The sequence below is a fragment of the Sinohyriopsis cumingii genome, chromosome 2, assembly GCF_028554795.1.
Source record: "Sinohyriopsis cumingii isolate HCF-2022 chromosome 2, ASM2855479v2, whole genome shotgun sequence".
Classification (NCBI taxonomy): domain Eukaryota; kingdom Metazoa; phylum Mollusca; class Bivalvia; order Unionida; family Unionidae; genus Sinohyriopsis; species Sinohyriopsis cumingii.
The window spans coordinates 37,813,834-37,825,828 of NC_142962.1; positions in this window are offsets into that span (position 1 = coordinate 37,813,834).

Below are 11,995 nucleotides of genomic sequence, written 5' to 3' on the forward strand. Positions count from 1 at the left end.
ATAGGCGTGTGGCGTTTGAGTGGCATCGTCGTACGCCTGAGTCAGCCAAGGCGTTCCTAACTGTTTGGCTAAGACTTGCACTTGCGATTTATCTCGAGGGCTTTTAAACAAGACCACGTAATGCGCATTGAGACTGATGGTGCGATGGGCTTTACTTTGTTGAAACAAATTTTGGGTGATGTAAATGACACTGGCATTACGGTGATGCCCTTTGCGCGTGAACCACAATTTAATTTCTTCTTCGTCTTCTCCTAACATGTCGTCGAAAATGACCAAATGGGTTTGACGGGAGTCAGAGACGATGCCGTCGTCTTCTTTAGGAATGCCTTCCACAAACACGATGGAATCGCCTTGACTTTCTCGCAAGAGGCTGTACGCCGATTGCCACTCTTTGTAACACCACACGATCCGTTGAGGGGGCCGATCGATCAAATGATGTTTATGTTCGATCAAACGTTTGACGAATTCGGTTTTGCCTGAACCGCTAGGTCCAGCAATGAGCATGTTAAAGGGATGGCGAAGATACAAAGCCTCCCAACTGGCACGATCTAAGTGTTCGTCGATGACTTTGACAGTAGAGGAAGAGGGAGCAGAGACAGTGGAGGTAGCCATGGTGTGAGAAATGTCACTTGTGACACGAAAACGAACAAGACAAGAGTTTATATACTTTTTCAGAACACGTTTATTGAATGTTTTTTTTATCAAACATGAATACGAAAGACAAAAATACATAAAAGCCAAAGGCTTAAGTACAAGGATAAAAGGCACATGATAACGATGAACGTGGAATAAACACAAGTGTCTGTACAACAATCACATCTTTTGGGTAATGTTCTAACCAGTTCAACAGGGGGTAAGGTCACACAAGTGTCCTCCCGAAAGGGTCTTTCAGGTCTGTCCACGACAGTCCTGTCCTGGGTGACGGGTTCTTCTGGCACCGTCACTAACACGGGTTGAAAAGTAACTTTTTTCCTTGAACAACTCTCGTGCATACTGGGCCACTTCTTGGGTCCAAGCCTCAAAATCCCATTCTTTCCAGGCACGGACATCTGTCCAATGGGGATGTAAGTCACAAGCTACACACACATCGTCATACACGTCTTGGGTAGCTAAAAGTTGACGAATCTTTTTTTCCCGTAGAGGTCGAGAAGTATCCAGATGAAAACGCAAGGCTTTGAGCAAAAGGAGTTTTTCGTGACCATTTAAGGCCATGGAGGTGGTAAGTACTGATCGTAAAGAGTCCACAAAGAATCGGCTGGTAAACGAAATCCCAAAAAACAAGTCACTAAGACACACACCACTTGTCGTCCCAAATTGAATGGATACAGTTCTTGTAATAATCGATGGTAATGATCCACGGTTTGAATATGGTCATTGAGTTCCTTCCACGGAATCTGTTGGATGACATGTGACATAAGTCGTGGCATGGCAGCCTGTTTTTATAGTCTCTTTGTTTCGGAAACAATACACGTACTTTCTAGCCAGAGATCTTCGTTCTCCAGTAGGGAATCTAAATCTTGCATACTGTAACCGAAACTTCAGAGTTCGTTTAGAAGTTTCCTCTTCCTCTAAGTAGATTCCACGTAAAATATGTTGATAATCCTTTAACTTGTCTTCCTCAATGTATTGCTGTAGGTGAATCTCGAAGTAACCAAAATAATGAACATTTCGATCATTCACTAACTCAAAGTGTTGAACAAGGTCTGACCACTGAAACAATTTCTGACGAATCAGTTCTCTTATACCATTCAGGTACCAGTGGTTAAAGATCTGGTGACGTAACGGATGCAATTGTTCTTTACGTTTGACTTGTATTTTCACCAGCTCTCGGTAAATGCGTTCTCTCAACTCCACAGGCAAAGCACGAATGTTCTCTAGCAAAGTATCCATGAATAGGTCATACTAAATCCTCTTTGGTCTGACACAAGAAATGTACTCTTTGCACAAACATGGTTTCACTTCAGTGTCAAATTTAAATCGTTGAGTCACTAATCTACACATTACAATTCGTTCAGAAGTTTCCTCTTTCACTAAGTTGACATTGTGTTCAATATGTTGGTAATTCGTTAACTCTTCCTCTGGAATTCGATGCAGTACGTTTACAATGATGTAGGTAGAATCGTCCATACCAAACCAATCCTTTTTAAAACTAGAGGATCGTTGATCAATGTCTGTCCGATGGAACACTTTCAATTGAATCAATCCTTGTATAGCCTTCAGGTACCAGTGGTTCAAACACCGGTGACGTAACGGATGCAATTGTTCTTTACGTTTCACTTGTATTTTGACCAGTTCTCGGTAAATGCGTTCTCTCAACTCCACAGGCAAAGCACGAATGTTCTCTTGTAAAGTATCCATGAACAGATTATTATGGTAAGAAGTTACTTCAATGTCTCGGTCCCACTAAAGGTAAGTAATGACAATTCGGTGACCATCGAGCATGTTCTACGTAGGCCGAATCTTGCGGTTCCCAGTGGTGAAGTGTCACATCGCAACTGAAGCACCTGACTTTATCTCCTTCGCCCAAGTAGAAAAATCCGGCTCTGGCTAATTCTTCGGGGGTCGGTCCTCCCAGATACTTTGGCCATTTTCCTTTGAACGATTGAAGACGATTTTCAAAGTCGCAGTATTCCGACAAACGCACAGGAAACGAATATTCGTTTTTCACAGGTTCGTTTCGATGAGGGTTGAGTGACATGGGTAGGAGTTTGCTCAAGGCTGGATGACATCCGTAGGGGGGTAGACGTGAAGGTGAACATTCCCCTTTAAACCCGGTAAAATGTCTAAGAGGACGAGCGGCATCACTTTCGCATCCCTCAGGTTTGACACGCACAGCATCACTTTCCATGACAGGGGCAGTGAGAACAAAGTTCCCATGATGCTTTACGGCATCGCTCAGGTCACAACGTACAGCATCGTATCCATCGCAAGGCTCACAATCGCACTCGTCTGCAAACTCCGTTACGCAATTACAATGGTAACCACATGGACAATCGCAGTTTCCTTCTGGACATTTTCCGTCGCAATGCATGGGTCTTATCCATCCAGTATTAGTCACACTAGAGGAAGATACAACTTTTTTACAATCCCCAAACTGGAACGATGTCTCTTTCAAAGTATTCATCTTGTTCGCTCGGTCTTGGTAGTCCCAATGAACTATCGATCTTGCCTAGGGTTCCTTTTTATATACAGACCAATACCGACGTGACCGTAAGGTAAGGTGAAATGATTGGGAAGTCGCACTCGCTTCTGGTACACGATTTGATAAACTTTTTCCAAAGGTCGACTGACGATGTGGTGAGTGGGTAAACGTACAATCTTGTTCGGTTGGTAAGTGGTCACTTTAAAGTTTCCATCCTCTTCCGATTGCAAGGCTTCTTTCAATACCCCAAAGTTGACCACTCGACTGGTACGATGATTCAGAGTCAGTCCTTTCACTTTGCACGTCGTGTGCACTTCTCCTTGTTTGTCCCGGTATTCGTAGCCGTAATTTTTGGGACCACCACTGACGAAACTTAGAATCTTGTCGTCGGGATGCTCGTCTGTCCAGGCTCCTAAACGGTCTCCTTCGATGTCAGGGTGATGTTGAATCGGGTGATGGATGTAAATGCAACTGTCCGTGTCAAAGTACAGGACGCGTTCTTCTAACAGTTCTAAAGCTTCGTACAATTTTAAGCGAGCATGGGCTGTCACGTAAGCCGCGATGATGACGTTTCCAAAAGGGTCGTCTTGTACAAAGTCCAGATCTTCTTCGTAATTGACCAAGATCAAATCCTCGCGAACGACGTCCACGTGTTTCATGTATTTGGTTTTGTCGTGAATCATCTGGAAGTAGCGGGAAGGTTCTGTCAAATATTCCGTCTTGGGTAAACACGGGCGTTGTGCCATTTTACCCCACAAGCAATTTAACATCACTTTGGCAAACGATCGCCTGCCTTCGTTTTTCTCGATGTGGTCTAAAGTGATGCCTTCTTGTTCGTAATATTTCTCTTTGAATTTTATTTGGTCTTCGGGAGTGTGACACCAGGAAGGATAGCCGCTGGCTTCTTGCTTCAGTTTCAAAAAGGCATCCACGTAGTCGGCGAAAATGCCTTTCTGAGTAGGGTCACCCTTGTGGTAATGTTGTGTCTTGGGAAAGTGGCAAATTTCGTATACTTCTAACAGTTGGTATCCCATGTCCAGAGCTTTGAACAATTCTACGCTGACCCAGGTTCCCGTCAAGGCCCGTTCTTCCTGGCTGTGCTGACAAGGTTGGTCTTGGTTGCACGTTTCGGCACAAGTACGGCACAAGGGAAACATCAGTTTGCCTTGACAATGGTGAGGTAAGACGGGATGGTACAGGTTCGTGGGAGGCAAAACTTTGCACTTGATCAAGCCTTCGTATTGTCGAATGTTTTTCAGGTCGATGTGTTCCGTCAGCAATTGCGGGTGCCCTACAGGAAAGCGACAATATTTGCACACGTAGGGATACAGCGAACACACGTCCAAGTATTTGATTTCTTCTCCTTTCTCTTCGTCGGCTTGGTACAGCAAACAGGTGGCATTGGTCCTTCCTCCGTACAAACTATCCCTCGGGTTCAGCGGGTCCATGAACTGGTAACTTTCCACGAGGCGTTTAAACTCGGGATCGGTTTTCAAACGGTGATCGTATTCGTGTTCCCACATTTCCACCACTTGGTATCCTTGCTGTTCTAACTTTAGGCGCCGCTGACAAGTGTCCTGGTACAAGTCTTCCATGGTTCGTTGCAAAAACTGATTTTTAGTGCCACGGTCAGGGTAACAGACGGGACATCCGTGAAATAAGCAACCGTTAAACTCGTACACGATCTTGGGGTTTTCTAAGTCCCAGCCATCGACCGAATACGTTCCGATGGTCTTTTCTCCTCCTCCGTTGCGGGCATGCTGAATCCATTTGTCTTCCTTGTCGCACAAGTAATGTAACCAACGTAGGGCTTTGACCGAGTATTGACGCTTGACATAGTTGGTCGTTTGAGGACTGATGACAGCCACGGTGTTTTCAGGCATGAATCGTTGGCGGTACACTAAGGAACACGCTTTGGCAATGGTGCAAGCTTCTTTCAAAGGATCGACCCCTCCGTGTTCCATAAACAGTTCTCGAAATTTTCCACAGCAACGCCGTAAAATGTCCACGTCGGAACGACAATACTTTAGCATTTCTTCCTGAAAGTCGAAAGGGTCCGAGGCGTGAGCCTGGTACCAAGCGTAGAAAGCTTCTCGTTGTTCGGTACGCATGTTGTCGGGGTCGTAATAGTGAGCCTCAGGTAAATGGGGTAGAACGGCGTGTTGATTGGCTTCCGTATTGAAAAAGTGTGGAAAGTACCCTTTAGCCATTTCTGTCATTCCAAACGTTTTAGGCATTCGACTCAAAGGCATGGCCAAGTAACTCATCGAATCTTTAAACTGTACTTGTCCCACTTGCATGAAAATGATTTTGGCTCCGTTCAAAGTGACTTTAGGACGCTCGGTGCCTTGTTCCGTATAGTACCTCAAAAGAAACTGTCCATCGTATCCGGAGAAATTGTGAGCCATCACCGTGGCATGACGATGACAATCTCCGTAACGTTCGATATCCTCTTGGCTCCACGTCTTGTCGACGGGGTCTAAGACCCATTGGGCAAAATCGGCTAACGTGTTTGGCCCCCGAAAGATTTTTTCACGTCCTCCGGGAATCTTGCTGCAGTGAGGGCAATGACTGAAGATAGGTTCTTGAATGCACTTCTCGCACGCTCGATGAGCCACGCAGAAATTAGGAATGTGAATGCCGGTCTCTTGCATGCATTCGAAATCGAAAAAGATGAAATTGCCTTTCTTCTTGTGACCGTCCTCTTTCTCTGGTGGGGGTTGGTATTTTTGCACGTAACATTGGTGTTCCAAGTCCACGATGTGGTGACAAATGTGACATTTTTTCTTTCCTGAACATACGTGTGCCTTGGTATTATTGGTACGTATGCCTTGTCCACACGTAGGGCACAATCTCAGCAGTTGACAAGCGCATTTCTTCTGTGAACCTTGCGTCTTCAAATGTTGTTGGTAACAGGTAGGGCTGACAAACGTGCGCAGACAAGTGGAACAAGGCACTGGTTCTTCGCTCAGACAGGGTGGAGAGGCCAAACATCCTGTGCATTTCGATCCGCAATGCTTGTGTTGCTCTCGATTGTTATAACCATGGTCACATTTCTCACAGTAATAACTGTATCCCAGGAATCCAGTGATAGTGGTAATCGTATCGAAATGGTCATCGTGATAATAGACATGAATGTATTTTTCGTCCTTAAAGTCTTGCCCTCGAAACAACAGAGGTCCGCGCACTTCTTGAGGGTGCACTTTCAAGGTGTATCGTGGAGCTAGGACATCTTGCAATTTTTGCATCTCAGGAATGCCGCAGGGTGTGTCTTTGGGCAGTCCGGCTTGTTGCAACAGGAGTTCTGCTTCATTTCGTTGTTTGGCTCGGTCGGAACGTTGAATAGTGTCCCAGGTTCTTTTCCATTCTACCGTGTCGTTCTTGTTGGCATAGGTTCGTCCCACCACGATGGCACGGGCTAAACACATCTGGTCATGAGGGTTGTCAATTCGGACGAGACTCTTTTTGGTGTTGCGAAGGTCGTCCACCAATAACATCTTTTTGTGTCCTGTCCCTTGAGGAGGAGAGACGTGGGTCATGTCCAGTGTGGCTTTACCATCGGTGATGTCAAACTGATCATTAGATTGTTGTACGTGTTGAATCTTGTCCATGACTTTGGAAGCAGTCAATTCTGCAGGGGTGCTAAACTCGATCCAAACAGGGGATTTCAAACCGTCGTGTTGTATGGAAAGTCTCAAGCGATCGTCTTCTTTGGGTTGACATTGTCGCTTAAGTGCAGTGAGCAGAGAATCCCACACTCCGGTGATGAACCCTTCTGCTTTCTCTAACGGCACTTCGGACTTGAAATCTTTAAACTTCACCGTGTATTTGTAAGCCGTGGTTCTAAATTTTCTAGAGGAGCGCTTTTCCGTCTCTCGAATGGAATAGTATTTTTCAGGGTTGACTAAGGGTGGTAAACTTGGTTTAGAGGTTTCAAATTCTGGTTCACTCATGTCCTCTTCAAAATCACTGGCATGAATTTGTGCCAAGATTTCAGCCCTGGTACGAGGCGATAGATCACGTTTCTGCCTCTTACTTCTTTCTTCTTCTTCTTTCTTCTCGAATGAATGGGATCGTTTCATCTTGAAAGCAAAAAGTCAAATGACTCAAGTTCAAACACCATAAGCTACTTTATAGTCATAGCAGACCATAGTATATAAAAGGGTGTGTGTCTTGTCCTTTCACTATTCATTTCACTCTCAAGCCGAGCACAACGATGGAAGAGACTAACCAGATGGAACGTTTCGTCAGAGCTTTGCGAGGGGTCATTAGAACATTCTCTTCAGACCAGCCTACGGACTACTCTCCTTCCTTTAGAGATAAAAGTCAAGATACTTGCTATATCTGTCAGAAGAAAGGGCATTGGTCTTCAGAGTGTCCAGACCGTGAAAAAAGAACAAAAACAGGGACTAAAAAAGACAAAAGTCAAGATACCTGTTATTATTGTAAAGAAAAAGGACATTGGTCTCCAGATTGCCCAAAAAAGAAACAAGAGGAGTCAGAAGAAAAGAAGGATTCTTCAGAAGAAGAGAGGAATTCTTCAGAGGAAGAGAGGGATTCTTCTCAGGAAGAAAGAAGACAGGTGAAGAAAAAGAAACAGGAGAAAAAAAGAAGAAGGGAAGAAAGCGAGGAGGAAGAAGAGGAAAAGAGTGTGACGGTGAAGAAATTCAAAAAACAGAGAGACTAAACAAGGAGAAAAGAAGAAATCAATGAATTTTTTATTAAAGTGTTGTGTTGTGAATTGTGAATTGGATTGTAAAAAATGGAGAAAAGAATAAATGAATGATATAAGGTAAGAGTCTTTGAGTTTTGATTTTAAAATAAGAAGCTACACTCACGCACTCATACACAGAAACGTACTATAAGGGTAAAATGGGTGGGGTTTATTTTTGAGTTATTGGCAAATTGAAATTGTATTTCTTTTCGAGAAATGTGGGTGGCCCTGAAAAGGGCCTTTTTTCTTTATGGTGCAGGGGTGAGTTTAAGCAATCAATTTTAACTGCCTTATGCCTTTGCCACGGCCAAGGCCTACTTCTGGACTGCGTAATGCTGATAATGATTGGGTTGAAATCACTAAGGGTGGTACGGTAGGCTTAGTCACAGGGTTGACGTGTTTAGCTCGGGAAGGTCGTATTCTCTTCGGTCGTGATAAAGAAGTCTGATACATTTGTTTCAGACTTCTTAACTCCGCTAAAATGTCCAACAGTACCGTGACCGTTTGATTTTCACCCTCTTGTTTCTTTGCTGCTACTTCTTCTTGCTGTTGTTTTTTTCTTACCTCTTCTTCTTGTTGCTGTTGCTGTAAGAGAAAAGCCTGTTCCGCTTCCTTTTGTCGTTGCATAAATTTCTCCAATTCTTCTTTCTGTCTCTGTCTAAAATTCTCCACTTGCGGTAATGAAGAAGGTAACGAAGGTTCCGGAACAAATTCTTGCGAGGAGAGAAAATCGACAAAATCCCAATTCACCTCTTCTGAAAGTAAGTCCGGGTTCCCTTGGGCGGTCTCCCCTGCTGGTGCACCCCATTGGATCGTTTTCTGAGTTTCCGTCATGTTGAATCACTGTCGCATAGATTGACTGCACACAAGCGCTAGCGAATCTATATAGACTACGTGACGTCACAGACTGCTCTCTTCGGATTGGATGCGGGCTGACCGAATTCTGTAACGCGTGTTCGGATTGGTGAATGAACTCAATCCGTTTCAATCCTTTCTGTCCCTATAAATAAGCGCAGTTCACTGCATTGATTCACCTATTGTAGGAGCCTCAACATGTGGACCGACGTTGAATCTTCAACCCTTGTGTCAACAATGATGTTCAGGACGGACATGCTCATGTATGTCCGATCCAAGTGGACCGTTGTCCACAGGACCAGCAGCAGCCTGTGGATAAGAAGAGTCTATATAGAGAGACAAGGTTGCCTCAAGAGGACTCTGATGTACGGCCCTGCTGTAAGACGAAGTTTGAGGACAAGAAGATGTCGCAAATGCCCTTTATGTTAAGGGCATATTAACATAAACCAAAGGCCCTTTTCAGGGCCAGCCATATTTCTCGAAAAGAGATAGTCTTTGAATTGCCTACCCTTTTTTTAAAAAAATTTTTTTTAAAAAAAAAATCCCATGTTCCATTCCCCTTGTCCCTAAACAAGCCCAAACTATTCCCCATGTTAAATTCCCCTTGTCCGTAGAGTGACCCACGATTTATCGCCATGTTAAATTCCCCTTGTCCGTAGAGTGACCCACGATTTATCGCCATGTTAATTCCCCTTGTCCGTAATCTGACCCACGATTTTTCGCCATGTTAAATTTCCATTGTCCGTAATCTAACCCAGGGGGGGTCTGTAATGCTAATTCCCATTGTCCGTAAACTACCCCCCTTAACTACTTATAAGGCAACGTGTTTAATGGTTACGTATCCCTTTTGCAATTACAATTTTCTGTTTTCTTCTGCTTTTGACATACTCTTCGTTATAAAACATTATCGTATGTGCTGCCAAAGATAAGACTTGTCTGTCCTATACCAAACCTCATATGCAAAATAATGTATTCAAAAAAGACCCTTCAAAACAAACGAAGCGACATAAAGTATATGCAATAAACCAACTAAATTCAAACTTTTCTTTTTACATCTACCATTCATATAACACCCAGTTATGGCACAGTACGTCTTAGGATCACGTTTCGGCCTCTACTGCGATTTTGGTTTGGCTTTGTTTAGTCTGCATTTTTCAAAGGCATTTTGTCAGAGGCTTTAATTCCTTCTGGTGGTAGCGAGAGTCGTGCGTCTTGCCTAAAATATAAAACTGTAATCAACCTGATCTGCCTTGGGAATCGAACATGATAGGTCAGCATAAGGTTACAGCAAGCTAACCACTGAGCCACCATTTTTCGATGTCTTGGTATGTATTTACTCTCATAGCATCATACAGGTTGTGTCCTTTTCTATCTTCGACTTGCCTTCCCACAGCACGCATAGTTCGTCTGGCAGGCACGGAGAGAGAGAGAGAGAGAGAGAGAGAGAGAGAGTAGCTCTTCACTACCATATGCCTTAAATTTTATATCAGCAGTAAATAATTTCCAGTACTGTATGTTTAAAAACGTTTCCGTCGCTGTACTGAGTTACATAGATAATAAAAAAAACCAATGACCATAGACAAAGCAAACATTTTCTAATTCTGTTATATTTATTGATATAAATTATATATCAACACTACATACTTTCGAATATTGTAAGTAACTGCCATGTATTTGCCCGTCGTGATCCTGTCATTATTTTCTCCCAACACTTAACGTAATTAAATAATTAAATATTTGTACACGAGGATGTTTTACTGTCAAACAAAAGGAGAAAGAGTAGAATAAACAAATAAGAAAATTCGTCCTCCATTTGGGAAGATATTTGTATAAATTTACACTAACCGTAATTAAATATTTTTTAGAAAGTTAAAATATTGTACAAATAATGATAAGAAGAAAATGTTTGAGAAAATGCATGATTTAAAATTTAACGTAATTCACTATAGTGATATATGTCTTTGCGGTGTTTAGTAGGACCGATACGTCTTGGCGACGAAACTTATTGGGGGCGACACTGTCAGTAGTCAAACAAAACAACGCGATAATAATTAGAGCAAGTAACCGCGAAAACTTTTGTAAAGGGGTATACCAAAACAAAATATTATATCCTTGCTATTATTTAGAGAAAAAATAATTATCTTGAGAAAAAAGAAAAGAAAAAAGTTCAGCTAAAAAGACGATCACGCCCCCGAGAGAGAAAAATAAATTGTACTGGATTAAAAAAAAAAATTTAAAATGAAATTGTTCCAGGTAACCTACAAGAATATCGTTCGTCATAACGGTATGTGCACACTTCCCTTGGGACCTATCTAAAGTGTTTATGTAATCAATGACACAAAGTTGCAATTTCCGGTAGACACAGTAAGGTAAATGTCTTTGTTATGGGACATACATATGTAATGTATTAAAGGCTTTGTTGGTGTTGTATCTTATACCTATTACAAGGTTCTAAAAATAGATTATTATTGTTAATTAAATATGAAAATATCCAAAGGTTTTCTCTCTTTCTCTCTCTCTCTCTCTCTCTCTCTCTCTCTGTTGACCATCGTATCAAGATAAAGGCGAAAATCCACGAAAAGACGAGAATATGCGAGAGAGATTTTATGGTCGGTAGTAATGTCAATTAAAGCAGAATAATTACTTACATCAACTTTAAATATATTAAAATATTTTAGTTACTTATCGTTGGCTCGTTATTTCGCTTGGATTATATTCCAGGCTAATTTCCTTGCTCCTGCACGTCAATACATGATGAGTTATTCATTATTCAAGAATATGTGTTTGTAGTGCTCTAATTTCTTCCTAAAAACCATCTTTCATGCATACATTATAAGTGTGACTTACATTGATTTAATCAATGTGAATAAAATAGAGACTCAAAAATGTAAACAATCAACTTATTAATATGCAAAGGTTATTGTGAATAGGCACAAAATGACATCACTTTTTGTAGTGGACACACTCTGCTGGGGTGTGACTTCACTGACTCAGTCAATACACAGTTCCCGTAGTCAGTCTAAACTCCAGTCAAATATATATACATATACACATGTATAGTTTGTATGATCTATCAATGATATACCACTCGTTGTGGAAGCCTCGTTTCCTTTTAATGAAAAAAATGTATACATCTCCTGGTCAGAAATATGTGTCTTTAAATCGTTTATAAATAATCAAAATAAAATATGTGATAAAACACAACCTTGCCTTACCTCGGCTGGGCAGTTAAATATTTATATCAAGCTATTTGGCGTTTTCACACAACCTTTCACATTTGTATA